The 15,642-nt window shown below is 38.8% G+C and overlaps 1 protein-coding gene across 2 annotated transcripts in view; it reads right to left on the bottom strand.

The window, feature by feature from the left end:
• LOC126109677 (uncharacterized) overlaps positions 1-15,351 on the bottom strand; it is a 96,985-nt gene extending 81,634 nt beyond the window's left edge. Inside the window, exons 1-2 of one of the 2 annotated variants that reach the window (XM_049914727.1) lie at positions 14,843-15,351; positions 14,391-14,579 (exon numbers count right to left, since the gene is read on the bottom strand). The gene's annotated coding sequence lies outside the window, so the exon portion shown is untranslated. The remainder of the gene's footprint in view (positions 1-14,390; positions 14,580-14,842) is intronic. The other variant, XM_049914728.1, reaches the window with a different exon arrangement.
• Positions 15,352-15,642: the final 291 nt, after the last annotated feature.

Raw genomic sequence — 15,642 nt, 5'->3', positions numbered from 1 at the left:
ATATTCTGGAGGTAAAATAGTCCCCCATTCGGATCTCTGGGCAGGGACTACTCAAAAGGATGTCGTTATCAGGAGAAAGAAAACTGGCGTTCTATGGATCGGAGCGTGGAATGTCAGATCCCTTAATCGGGCAGGTAGGTTAGAAAATTTAAAAAGGAAAATGGATAGGTTAAAGTTAGATATAAAGGGAATTAGTGAAGTTCAGTGGCAGGAGGAACAAGACTTCTGGTCAGGTGACTACAGGGTTATAAACACAAAATCAAATAGGGGTCATGCAGGAGTAGGTTTAATAATGAATAGGAAAATAGGAATGCGGGTAAGCTACTACAAACAGCATAGTGAATGCATTATTGCGGCCAAGATAGATACGAAGCCCACACCTACTACAGTAGTACAAGTTTATATGCCAACTAAATCTGCAGATGACAAAGAAATTGAAGAAATGTATGATGAAATAAAAGAAATTATTCAGATAGTGAAGGGTGATGAAAATTTAATAGTCATGGGTGACAGGAATTCGGTAGTAGGAAAAAGGAGAGAAGGAAATGTAGTAGGTGAATATGGATTGGGGCTAAGAAATGAAAGAGGAAGCCGCCTGGTAGAATTTTGCACAGAGCACAACTTAATCATAGCTAACACTTGGTTTAAGAATCATGAAAGAAGGTTGTATACATGGAAGAACCCTGGAGATACTAAAAGGTATCAGATTGATTATATAATGGTAAGACAGAGATTTAGGAACCAGGTTTTAAATTTCAAGACATTTCCAGGGGCAGATGTGGACTCTGACCACAATCTATTGGTTATGACCTGTAGATTAAAACTGAAAAAACCGCAAAAAGATGGGAATTTAAGGAGATGGGACCTGGATAAACTGACTAAACCATAGGTTGTACAAAGTTTCAGGGAGAGCATGAGGGAACAATTGACAGGAATGGGGGAAAGAAATACAGTAGAAGAAGAATGGGTAGCTTTGAGGGATGAAGTAGTGAAGGCAGCAGAGGATCAAATAGGTAAAAAGACGAGGGTTAGTAGAAACCCTTGGGTAACAGAAGAAATATTGAATTTAATTGATGAAAGGAGAAAATATAAAAATAAAGTAAATAAAGGCAGGCAAAAAGTAATACAAACGTCTCAAAACTGAGATCGACAGGAAGCGCAAAATGGCTAAGCAGGGATGGCTAGAGGACAAATGTAAGGATGTAGAGGCTTATCTCACTAGGGGTAAGATAGATACTGCCTACAGGAAAATTAAAGAGACCTTTGGAGAAAAGAGAACCACTTGCATGAACATCAAGAGCTCAGACGGAAACCCAGTTCTAAGCAAAGAAGGGAAAGCAGAAAGGTGGAAGAAGTATATAGAGGGTCTATACAAGGGCGATGTACTTTAGGACAATATTATGGAAATGGAAGAGGACGTAGATGAAGATGAAATGGGAGATACGATACTGCGTGAAGAGTTTGACAGAGCACTGAAAGACCTGAGTCGAAACAAGGCCCCCGGAGTAGACAACATTCCATTGGAACTACTGATGGCATTGGGAGAGCCAGTCCTGACAAAACTCTACCATCTGGTGAGCAAGATGTATGAAACAGGCGAAATACCCTCAGACTTCAAGAAGAATATAATAATTCCAATCCCAAAGAAAGCAGATGTTGACAGATGTGAAAATTACCGAACAATTAGTTTAATAAGCCACAGCTGCAAAATACTAACACGAATTCTTTACAGACGAATGGAAAAACTAGTAGAAGCTGACCTCGGGGGAAGATCAGTTTGGATTCCGTAGAAATACTGGAACACGTAAGGCAATACTGACCTTACGACTTATCTTAGAAGAAAGATTAAGGAAAGGCAAACCTACGTTTCTAGCATTTGTAGACTTCGAGAAAGCTTTTGACAATGTTGACTGGAATACTCTCTTTCAAATTCTGAAGGTGGCAGGGGTAAAATACAGGGAGCGAAAGGCTATTTACAATTTGTACAGAAACCAAATGGCAGTTATAAGAGTTGAGGGACATGAAAGGGAGGCAGTGGTTGGGAAGGGAGTAAGACAGGGTTGTAGCCTCTCCCCGGTGTTACTAAATCTGTATATTGAGCAAGCAGTAAAGGAAACAAAAGAAAAATTCGGAGTAGGTATTAAAATCCATGGAGAAGAAAAAAAACTGAGGTTCGCCGATGACATTGTAATTCTGTCAGAGACAGCAAAGGACTTGGAAGAGCAGTTGAATGGAATGGACAGAGTCTTGAAAGGAGGATATAAGATAAACATCAACAAATGCAAAACGAGGATAATGGAATGTAGTCGAATTAAGTCGGGTGATGCTGAGGGAATTAGATGAGGAAATGAGACACTTAAAGTAGTAAAGGAGTTTTGCTGTTTGGGGAGCAAAATAACTGATGATGGTCGAAGTAGAGAGAATATAAAATGCAGACTGGCAATGGCAAGGAAAGCGTTTCTGAAGAAGAGAAATTTGTTTACATCGAGTATAGATTTAAGTGTCAGGAAGTCATTTCTGAAAGTATTTGTATGGAAGTGAAACATGGACGATAAATAGTTTGGACAAGAAGAGAATAGAAGCTTTCGAAATGTGGTGCAACAGAAGAATACTGAAGATTAGATGGGTAGATCACGTAACTAATGAGGACTGAAGACCACAACAACAAACGACAACAATTTGTAAGGCCATGAAATGATCACATGAGCACACTCATAGTTAAAGGAACTGGCAGACTTCAGTTCATAGTTAGGTACCGGGAAAACACAGTCAGTCCACAAAACACTCATGCATCCCATCTAAGAGGGTGGAATGCACACCAAATAGGAGTAATGGAGGTACAAGTACTGTTGACAAGCAATATCAAGTTGAAACTTCCTGGCAGATTAAAACTGTGTGCCCGACCGAGACTCGAACTCGGGACCTTTGCCTTCCGCAGGCAAGTGCTCTACCAACTGAGCTACCGAAGCACGACTCACGCCCGGTACTCACAGCTTTACTTCTGCCAGTAATAGGCAAAGGTCCCGAGTTCGAGTCTCGGTTGGGCACACAGTTTTAATCTGCCAGGAAGTTTCATATCAGCGCACACTCCGCTGCAGAGTGAAAATCTCATTCTGGCAATATCAAGTTGATTCCATATTTTTAGATTTCCAGCAGGCTTTGGACACCATTCCTCAGAAGTGAGTTCTAATCAAATTGCGTGCCTATGGAATATCCTCTCAGATGCGTAACTGGACCCATGGTTCCCTGTCAGAAAGGTCACAGTTCATAGTAATTAATGTAATGTCATTGAGTAAAACTGAAGTAATATCTGGGGTTCTTCAAGGAAGTGTTATAGGCCCTCTGTTGTTCCCAATCTGTATTAAAAAAAAAAAAAAATAATAAAATTTAAGAGACAATCTGTTTGAGAATGGTGCTGTCATTTATCATCTTGTAAAATCATCAGATCAAAACAAACTGAAAAATGATTTAGACAACATATCTATGAAAAGTGGCAACCGCCTAAATAAGTGTGAACTGACTAAATTTTAGTTACACAAACCTAAAGACTGAACTCAACTAAACATTTAGAGATTACAGTCATGAATAACTTAAATTCAAATGATCAGACAGTGTTGTGGGGAAGACAACCCATAGGCTGTGACTTGGCAGCAGAACACTTAGAAGATGCAGCAGGTCTAATAAAGAGACTGCCCACACTACAACTGTCCATCGTTTTCTGGAATACTGCTGCACAGCGTAGGATCCACATCAGATAGGACTGATGGACGACATCTACAATTTCAACAAAGGGCAGCTCATTTTTTACTATCGCGATATAAGGGACAGAGTGCTATGGATATGATATGCAAATTGGGGCTGCAATATAAAAACAAAAACCTTTTCAAATAAAACAATCTTTATCAACATTCTACACCTCTAGTCTTCATGTGTACATATTTATTTCTCAACATAGTCATCAACTTTTTTGACACAGCTACAACCTCAACTCTGCTTGCACTGTTTCATCACTACCAAAGTGAAATTCTCAAATGTGTTGTTCAAGTTTTGGAAACAGGTGAAAATAACACGGTGCCAAGTTGGGACTGTATGAGGACGATCTATGTCAGTAATCCAAGGCATCGGACTGTTGCAGATTCTTGTGCGGTCTGGCTTTGTCATCCTGAAGTAGAGGGTGTTCCATGTGTGGAGGAGAGCTTCAAATTCATGTTTCAGTTTCCCGAGGGCCTGCTTCTCACAAACTGAAACAGTTGTTACACACCACTATATTACATGCTACAACAATTCAGAGCGCTCTAGCAGTAAATAGCTGCAGTTGCATCAGCAAAGTGACAAAGTCGACTGAGTAATATGCGTGATGTGTACTACCACAACCGATATCGAGAACAGAATAAAAAAATTTGTAGGTATTACTTTTCAGCATGGTCTCGTACATAATCACACTGGGGTAAAAAGAAATTTGTGGCACAACTTCACTAAGAGTGACATAACGCATCCTGAGGCATCAAATAATCATCAGACTGGTAATGGAGGAAAGAAAGAGAGAGTGTAGAGGGTGGTTGGGCGATGGCAAATAGTAGAGGGAGATTTAGATTTGAATACACCACGCAGATTCAAATGGATGTAGATGGTAATAGTTATGAGGCAGAGATAAAGAGACTTGCACAGGATGGAACAGCACAAAAGCTGAGTCAAGCGAGTCTTCTGAATATAACAAACAAAAAATACCAAAACAAAACATCACACAATGAAGTGCGATATGTTATTCTGGGAATGAGATGTCCCACTTCACTGCTCTCCAATGGTCGACGAAAGATGTACACGAGTTAAGATAGATAGTACGCTGGAAGCACCCCATTTTCAGAAGGTGTTTTATAGTCTGTGCAGATTGTACTGAACCTGTGATGTCAGTGAGGGGGGTCGTGAGCAGACACTTCTACCTGCTGGGTGGAAATGCCTGCTCTGTGGTGTCACACGTGAAGGGCTTGGAGAGGATTTGATCTCCACGACATAGAAGAAATGCTTGCTAGCAAACAAATGATGAAATATTTTTGTACCACTTGTCGTTGCCTTGATGGACTCTTACAGACATAAATTCTGTTGTCTGATCAGAATACATGCAGATGTAGTCGATCTGTCATCATCTAGAATTGTGTATTAAAGTACATGGAGTTCAAACTATCTTGGTGTGTTATTCCATTGGATACATCAAACAACAGAAATCTGTTTCAGCACCTTTTGATGCAAAAGGGAAGAAGTCCACAAAGAAGAGCTGACCCACAGTTAAAGTAGCAATGATTAGTAGGACTTTGTACACACACTAAGAATAGCTGGTTACCAAGGTAAACATGTACGGGCCAAATCACAGTTTAATCTTAGTTTAATTAAAGAATGATAAAATAGACATACATTATATGCAATAAATCACTGTTTAACTAAACAACAGTAAAATAAATTTTCATTATATCATACTGTTGATTCTGTTGCTGCATACAACTGTTAACCTACACCCCACTACACTAATGGCCCCTTAAAGTATTAAAGAGATCAGCACCATCAGCTCCCTGTCAACCACTTATCTGATTACTAATCATCTCATAAATAACTGTCTCATTGCGGGACTGTGCAACTAGCTCAGAATCTGGGTCATTTTGTGTATGAATTGTAACTTTTTTGTCACCTAACTCACTGTTTATATAAAACTACTGCTGCTCACTTGGACGTATGCCAACACAAGTTATCCTATGTTAGCATAAGCAGTAATGTACAAATAGGTACAGTGTTGCAATTATAAAACCACAATGGAATGGTAAAAAACAATGTCGTTAGTGACTGAAGCAGTTTATACATAAGCGTCCTGCCGGAGGGCTAAGCACGAGAAATATGGCAAGCAACAAATATATTACGAATACTCTGAAGAATTATACTATAAAAATTTTACAGATCAACCTATGTATCACCAAAATAGGAAGAGTAGGGAGAAACATTACAACAAACAGCTGAGGTGGCCACTCCTAACGGACAAAGCAATCGGTGCAAAAGGCGAGACTGCATCACCTACCCATCAGCACAGAGGGACAGAATTGCCCAGCACTCAGGAAAAATATCTGTATCTGTGCACGTGCAATGTTATTCCATGTGAGCTCTACATATACCTACATATTCCTCATATGGCTTATTCATTTTTTCAGGTGGTTGTAAGAGGGCTCAATACATTTCTCCGTCACTGCGCGACTGATTCTCACAAAGTACTTACCGTAAATAAGACATGTCAATTTCGAGACAGGCACCATTAAAAGACACTTACATGAAGCTTTTGGCCAGAGCCTTCCTCAGTAAAAGAGAGACACACACCATTCAAACACAAAAGCAAGCACACCTCACACACACATGACCACCAATCCAGCATCTACTTGAAATGCCTTATTTACAGTAAGTATCAATCTGTCTTTTCGTAAGTTTCAATCCATCTTTTCCTACATTGTTAATATTCCTGCCTGAAGTTTCCATTGTTTGATTCTCACAAAGGCTTCACCCGCATATAGTTGGGATGCACACTCTTCTTTCTGCTATTTCACCCCTTTTGCTGCACTTAGGAAGCTTCAGTGCATTCTCACTATCTTCATTAATGTAGCCATTATGAGCAAATGTCTTTTTCAGATAGTGCAGTTCTGCTGGTAGGTTACCACCATCACAAATCTTCCGTCGTCTGGGTACCGACATTCTCACTACCGAATATCACTGTTCAACACACCGCTGGCAGCTAGCCACTGGGACTGATTTGATTACTAATGTGAGAAGACTTCATTACACTGATATGCCTGAAAAACTGCATACATGCACTAGCAAAAATATTTGTATACTTTTAGCATGGTGCAGCAGAGTCAGCAACTGTAAAATGTAATTATATTAAATTTCAGCCTACAGTTGCATAAGCAAAAAAACATTACCTAGGTTTCGGCTATAATAATGTACCCTTTTTCAGAAATGCCACAATATAAAATTAAATTAAAACATGCCAGATATTGGCCTTGTCAAACTTAAAATGTTAGTACTACAGTACATAGTCATAAGACTGTATCACTTCTACTAATGTTCCGGGTGCTGCGGGCAGCGGCGCAGTGAGCTCTGCTGCTGGTCGCGCACATGCATGTGCGGAGTAATACAAACTTAAGCCAGTAAATGTTAACTGAGATTATTATGGAAAATAGCTTATTACAATGTTGTTCTGCATACGCTATTACTTTCAATTAACAGCCCATATCATATGAATACCTTTTATTTTTTTCCATCACAACTCAAGATACTGACTAAAACATTGTACTGTTACCAATAACACAAATCACTTTCAATTCTAGTTCACTGGCACCGCAGCGTGCGAGGGAGACATTGTTAAGAAGTTTGTAAATCTCCACAACTCACATTTGTCACATCGGTGCACTACTGCTGCCAGATGAATCCAGCGTTGCCGGATGGAGATCGGTTCCTGCATTACTGAATACATGGCCATATTTAAGACTAGCAGGCATTTTAAATCGAACACTCGAAATTTTTATATTAATTTCAAACATAAGACACACGTGAGCTGTCATTCTCAAGTCTGTAAATAAGCATGGTTTACAGAAACAAATTTCTTTGTGAGGTTGTAGAAGATTCCTGATAACTTTTTGCTTTTGTCTAATGATGTGCTTATCTTGTCAACAAACCTGCTTACAATGTCTATCATGTTTTTTTCCTTGTCGAAAATCAAACTAGTTTTTTTTAAGAATAATGGAATATTTTGCAGTGAAGTTTTGGATTCAGGTAAGAGGAACTTTTTCAAATATTTTAGATATGAGTGGAGAGTTTTCAACAAGGCAAAAGGGATTTACTCTGCCTGTGATAATCTGTTACACTGACATCAGACCTTGCTACATACATAAAGAATTCACCAAAGGACTCTTATTTGAAATGGACTTACAATAACATTTCCTTCATGTCAGTTTTTGAAATTTATTGACTATGAACTTTAACATCAAACAAGGAAAGTTGCCCATATGGGGGATCAACTTGCAAATGTGGCTGAACTACGTTATTTTACAAGCTCCAAAATGTGCTTTTTCTAGTTTAAAGTCTCATCAATATGGAGACCTAAGATTTTCGTAGTTTCTACCCTATTTCTTATTTCAACACCTAGTTTTACATTTGTCATTTGTGTAGTACCCCTAGATGTGCAGAACTGAGTATGTTGTGTCTTTTTAAATTTGGGGAGAGAGAGAACAGTATGACGACATAATTTCATTCAATAATGTCATATTGAATAATGTTCTGTGGTAAGTCACCTTTAATAAAGAAAGTCTTCATTGCCTAAAAATATGCTGTATGAATAATATGTGGTACCCACCCATGATCATCTTTTAAATATCTGTTTAAGGAGTTGGGTACTCTTACTACAGCTTCACAGTATATTCATCCACTCGTAAAGTTTGCTGTTAATAATCCACTGTAGTTCAAAGGTAACAATCCAGTATACCAGAAGGAAAAATGGCATTCATTACTTCACCTTAAGGTGGTTTCTAGCATAAAAATGCATGCACAATGCCACAACTAAAACTTTTGATAACTTACGCAGTGATATAAAATCTGAAAACAAGTTGAAAAAAGTATCTTTGACAACTACTTTTATTCCCCAGGAGAATTTCATTACTGTAAATGGTGGTGGGTAGCAATTACTAACTCTCATCTGTATTTAATAAAAATAACAACAATAATAATCATAAAACTTATAAATGATCAGCATGTAGTCATATTTACAAATTAGCTTAATTTGCAGTATGAATGAAACTGACTTGTTCCACATCATTACAATTTATTGTGCAAATGGCTCATGGAACATGCAACTAACAAGGATTGTAAAATTCTGTTAGCAACTAGGCAAGTAACAATGTTCCTTGTACAGGTACACGAGAAGTAATAATGTACTATACACCAATGTATTTGAGTAAATATTAATGATACGGTTATAATAGAAGGAAACATTCCACGAAGGAAAAATATACCTAAAAACAAAGATGATGTGACTTACCAAATGAAAGTGCTGGCAGGTCGACAGACACACAAAGGAACACAAACATACACACAAAATTCAAGCTTTCGCAACAAACTGTTGCCTCATCAGGAAAGAGGGAAAGACGAAAGGATGTGGATTTTAAGGGAGAGGGTAAGGAGTCATTCCAGTCCCGAGAGCGGAAAGACTTACCTTAGGGGGAAAAAAGGACGGGTATACACTCGCACACACACACATATCCATCCACACCGTCTTTTCCTCTCCTTCCCTCTTTCCTGATGAGGCAACAGTTTGTTGCGAAAGCTTGAATTTTGTGTGTATGTTTGTGTTCCTTTGTGTGTCTGTCGACCTGCCAGAACTTTCATTTGGTAAGTCACATCAGCTTTGTTTTTGAGTAAATATTAAGAATGTAATGTGTGGTTTCAGTTGCCTGAGACTGCAGTCGTGTGTGTGTGAGTTGCATTTGCGTGTGTGTGTGTGTGTGTGTGTGTGTGTGTGTGTGTGTGTGTGTGTGTGTGTGGCACACATGTGTGTGTATTGTTGACGAAGGCCATTGGCCGAAAGCTTTAATTGTGAAAGTCTTTTTGTTGTGCCTATCTGTGACTCATCATCTCTGCTATATGGTGAGAAGCAAAGTTCCTTCTCATAATATTGTTAATCATATAATAGTGAGATAAACAGCAATTAGTTAATTGAATTGGGAAGGCAGCAGTTTCTCACCAAGATGGAGTTAAAAAAGCTCCAAGGATGTGCCATATATGAATGCATATTTTAACCAAATAAAAGCAAACCATGCAAAATTTGTTTGTGTACTACATTAACAATAAATTATCACTACACTTCTTAACACTAATGGAAGCTGCTACTTTGTGGGTGAAAAAGGAGGAGGCAAAAAAATCACTGCAGCATTCTCAGTTTCACAGTGTTCAGCTGATGTTTATCTCCTACCAGTAGCTTACTATTTGCCTGATTACACTTTTCTTCTCAAAAAATTAAAATAAGTAAATAATGGCCTCCATACTGTCTTGTTTACATTACATGACTACTTATCTTGCAGTTTTATAACAATCACTGCTATCTGCCCTGTAACAGTATTTTTCAATCCTTGAATCTAAATAGAAGTTAGAAGAAATACGAAGAGCATACCAGATGAAAATAAAAGACGGGATTAAGAACAACACTGACACGTCAAATGAACATATAGAAATAATATGGAAACAATGTAAGACTGCAATCTTTCAGGCAGCTGGGGAGGTTTTGGGACATGTATGGGCTCACAGGAAGTCAGATTGGTTTGATGAAGAATGTATGGGAAGAATTGAGGAGTATAACATAGCACGAATGAAATTATTTTATGAGAAGAACTAGAGCAAAGCCGAATTAATATAATGAAAAGTGCCATGTAGCTAAGAGGGTTTGCAGAAATAAGAAAAAGAGTACCAGAAAAGAAAAAAAATGGAAGAAAAAAGGAGATAAATTAAACTGCCAGAATTACCAAGCAATGTCCCTGCTAAATACTACATATAAAGTGTTCTCCAAGATCCTAAATAGGAGGCTTACTCCCTATGTGGAAGAGAGAACTGGTGACTATCAGAGTGGCTTTAGAAGAAATTGGTCAACAACTGACCAAATATTCACATTACACATATTACCTGAAAAATGTTAAGAACATCAAATAAACATACACCAGCTTTATATCGATTTTAAACAAGCGAATGATGGCATCTCAAGATTGGCATTGCAGAATGTGACGGAAGAGGCTGGAATACCTATGAAGCTCATTAAACTTACTATGATGATCCTCAGTGAAATCAACTGTAAAATAAAAATACAGGGCAAAATCTCCAGGGAAGTGGAAGTAGGGGCTGAGACAGAGTGACAATACCTCCTCAGTGCTATTCAACCTCTGCCTAGAAAAAGTCATAAGTTAGATAGAGATAAACAGAGGAGGAACCATTTTTAATCACTCATCACAGTACCTAGCCTATGCAGATGTGGCATTAATCGCACGAAACACTGCTGTGCTGGCTGATGCCTATCAACAACTGAAGAGAGCTACAAGGGAACTCTGTCTGGTAGTCAATGTCGAAACAGACCAAATATATGGCAATGACCAACCAACAAAACCTACCAAATCTCAAGATAGCCAACAAGGGGTTTGAAAGGGTGAGAGACATTAAGTACCTCGTATCGACTATCCCAGAGACAAACAACATTGGCAGCAAGGTGAAAGCTGGACTAACACCAGGCAACAGATGCTACTTTGCCACACTACCCACGCTTAGGAGCTCACTTCTATCACGAAAATCTAAAATCCTAATTTACAAAACAATTTTAAGACCAGTTATGTATGGTGCCAAGACATGGACCATAACTGCAAATGAGGAGAGGCTCCTTGGCATTTGGGGGAGAAAGGTTTTGCGTAAAATATATGGCCCTATATACGATCAAGAAGGTTTGTGCATCCGTGCAAATGCAGAATTCTAACAACTTTTTGAAAAACCTGACATTGTCACTACTATTAAAATAAGAAGACTGTGATGGGCAGGACATGTGGTCAGATGGAGTAAGATAGAACAGGTAGAAGATTTTTGGTGGCAAGACTGGAGGCAAATGATGGGAGGGATGTCACAGAAAGAGGTGGGAGGACAGAATTGAAGAAGACATGAAAAAGCTGGGTGTCAGAGGATGGAGACGGAAAGCCATGGACCAGATAGAACGGCAAGATATTGTCATGCAGGCCAAGGTCCTTCAAGGGCTGTAGACCTGAGGAGTAATAGTTGAATCTAAAACTATGTACAAAATGACTAAGTTGTTCATAAGGTAGACTTAATTTGTCTAAATACATTATACCCAATTTGTTGCTTTCCGTTAGCTGGGAGATTGTCAAATAACTTACCATCAGAGAACTTTTTTGTAATAAAAGTACACCAGAGTTAAACTGAAATTTATTTTTAATATCAGCATCAAAACACGGGTCAAGAGTAATATTTAATACGAGTTGTTGGCTTTGATAACTGACATAATATTAATGGCTACTGTGGAGCCACATTTAGTGCACATATTCACAGTTCTGCTGTTAGATGGTGAAGCCAATGGATGCGAAAACAAAAAAGCCTTGTTGTGGTGACAGACTTAGTCCAACGTCTAGGTTAGGTTGGAAGGTGGCAGTTTGGTTGAGAGATGAAGTCAACAAATGTGAAATTAAAAAATCTATTACAAATATATGGGATTAACCATATTAGTTTTCTATCACCACATTATCCATGTTCTATATCAACTGCTGATTTAAATTGTAATTTATTTTACATACAGGACCCCTCTCTGTCTTCATGTTTTGCCATTCGGTGCACTAGCCCCACTTTCTCCAGTGCCACCTCTCTGGGTTTTCGGATACCGTGGTAAGTGCAGTTTTCCTCGTGGCTGCTCGCATAGGGTTCTAGTCAGTTCAGGTGTTCCTTAAGGCTGAGCCTGCATCACCTCAAACTGATATTATGTTTTTATTAATGCTTACAGACAATTTTCCACACTTTGAAGTCACCAGGCCAAGTTCCCTTGTACCTCTCTCCGGTTCATCTACATCTACATTTATACTCCGCAAGCCACTCAACGGTGTGTGGTGGAGGGCACTTTACGTGCCACTGTCATTACCTCCCTTTCCTGTTCCAGTCGCATATGGTTCGTGGGAAGAATGACTGCCGGAAAGCCTCCGTGCGCGCTCGAATCTCTCTAATTTTACATTCGTGGTCTCCTCGGGAGGTATAAGTAGGGGGAAGCAATATATTCAATACCGCATCCAGAAACGCACCCTCTGAAAACCTGGACAGCAAGCTACACCGCGATGCAGAGTGCCTCTCTTGCAGAGTCTGCCACTCGAGTTTGCTAAACATCTCTGTAACGCTACCACGCTTACCAAATAACCCTGTGACGAAATGCGCCACTCTTCTTTGGATCTTCTCTATCTCCTCTGTCAACCCGACCACCTGGTACGGATCCCACACTGATGAGCAATACTCGAGTATAGGTCGAACGAGTGTTTCGTAAGCTACCTCTTTTGTTGATGGACTACATTTTGTAAGGTCTCTCCCAATGAATCTCAACCTGGCACCAGCCTTATCAACAATTCAAATCGTTCCGCACGCATACTCCCAGATATTTTACTGAACTGCTACCAGTGTTTGTTCCGCTATCATATAATCATACAATAAAGCATCCTCCTTCCTATGTATTCTCAATACATTACATTTGATAGGTATCAGCCAGCACAGCAGTGTTTTTGTGTGATTAATGCCACATCATCTGTGTAGGCTAGGTACTGCAATAAACGATTAAAATGCTTCCTCCTCTATTTATCTCTATCTGATTTATGACTTTACTCGCTCCCCACCAAATACCCTTTTTATTTTGTTTTAGGGGCACCCCCTTTTATCTATCTCATTAATACTTCTAGCGGATTTTATCAGTGGCGTGGACGACGGGGAGAAGCTTCAAGAAAAGCATTGAAGAATGTTGTAGACATAGTTATGCAAGTACCTAATGTACATGTCTATTCTACTCCATGTAACAGTAATCACTAAGCCTGTGTATAAAGAAACATTATGAAATACTTTCTTTCTAATGCCTGTTTAGATCACATAAGATGCACCTAAACTGGCTTGAAACCAGGCATGGTATCAGTAAACTTTCTACAGGCAGAGCATTGTTTGTCATCCTCATGTGAAAATGTGGACATTCGGCTGTAATTGTCTGCAGTTCAAGATAAGGAAAACTTGTTGCGGTGACAACACTGAGCTGTAGATTTGACCATTTGAAAAGAATCGTCACTGATCTCACATTACAGTCAGTCATCGTGTTGTTTACTGTGTTTGGCACACATTTCCTATGTCACTAGTCAAAGTTGACAACTCATGCTGAATATTCCTCTTAATAAAAAAAAAAAGCATTCAGGAGTACAGGAATGAGGATGTGAGCATAAGAATTCCATGCTCTTTAAGAAGGCTTCTGTAAGATGTAAAATTATCTACTTCACACAACTGGTCACTTCTGCTGAATAAACACTCAACTTGCACTCCCCTTATTATGATTCCACAAGCGAATGGGGAGTGAAAATATGCAAAGTAAAAACTTTTCTACAGGTCAACACAATAAGAGATGCTTCTAAGGACTAATCATGCTAAACTGAGCTTCTCGAGCTAATTTGCCTAGGATGGCATATAAACTATTGTTTTAAGCCAAATGATAAATTCAACTGTTCATTCAGTCAATTATGTACAAACACTAAACGAGTCATCTGAAACAGCATGTGTGGCAATATCATAAGCATATTACTATAATTAGTACTGACCTAATCGGACCGCCGTTTTACAAAAACCGCCTTTTCGCGTTGTTAGTAGTTTATGTGCGATATATGTATATCATATGCATCAAAATAATTGACAGATTTTTCTATTATGAAATACACATTTCCTGGATATACCTTCAAGTTTTATGGTTTAAATAATATTACATTGGTTGGTACAGAGTTTATCATCATCTGAAATAACAGAAATTGAGAGAATTAGTAATCGTGGTCGTAGTACCTAAATGTAGAAATGATATATAACTGTTACACATATTTATACAACTGAAACACAGTTAATAATATGTAACTTTCCTATCGTGATACCTGTATCACATAGCAAAAGTTTAAAGTCCAACAAGATCTTTTTCCGCAGCCTCTAATAGCATGTTGGCGAGTTCAACGAATCGAACAATTAAGTGCCATTGGATTATAATCAAATAGCTGTATTTACGAACCTTCTTTAATCACTTTATCACCTCTACATCCCCGGGAAAGGGAAGTTTCTTCATAATACTGCGTATCCCTCAAACTCTTAATTCTTGTTTGGTACGGGATTTTTCATAATTTTTTTAGTTGCTGTGGTACAGTTGTCTCGTTAGTATTTAGTTCAACATTAGTATATAATCATGTAAAAGCAGGACGCAGAAAACGCAGCTGGGAATGGCAGCAAGCCTGTATTTATTTCACAAACATTTTATATTTAATAAACGGTTGACACAATAGCGAGCACCACACCGGGCGGAGTAAAAAAAGAAAAACACGGCAACCTGTCACAACGGAATGAACGACTATCACACGATTTTAATTATTACCCACACACACCTCTCACTGTCACTATTCGAAAATTTATTTTCGTTACTCATACATCACGGCTATGCTTTGTTCCCACAAGCCTACACTCATAACAACTACGTTACAAAACCCCTCCTCCACCCTCCCTGACAGGTAGCCATATTATTCTTCATGGGGGGTGAAGAAACGTCATTGTATTCCGCATCCAAAGATGACAGATGAAGAAGAAGCGGTTCCTTATCATGATTTTATTTATTCGTCCATAGACCATTTGGTGTAATAATATCGGATATGTCAGAAACGAACAGAAATAATATTTATACACAAAACATTTACAAAATACGGTCAGGCAAGGTGAGGAGAGGGCAGGAATTCTACAATAGCCTATAGCCGGAGTAACACCTTACGTTTTGATTGGGTGGAAGGCGTGACCTCATCAGCAGCAATGTGGGGCTATGGTGTC

This window comes from Schistocerca cancellata, chromosome 12, assembly GCF_023864275.1.
Source record: "Schistocerca cancellata isolate TAMUIC-IGC-003103 chromosome 12, iqSchCanc2.1, whole genome shotgun sequence".
NCBI classification, from domain to species: domain Eukaryota; kingdom Metazoa; phylum Arthropoda; class Insecta; order Orthoptera; family Acrididae; genus Schistocerca; species Schistocerca cancellata.
Note: the sequence above shows the minus strand (reverse complement) of the source record. Positions and strands in the feature narration are given on the sequence as shown.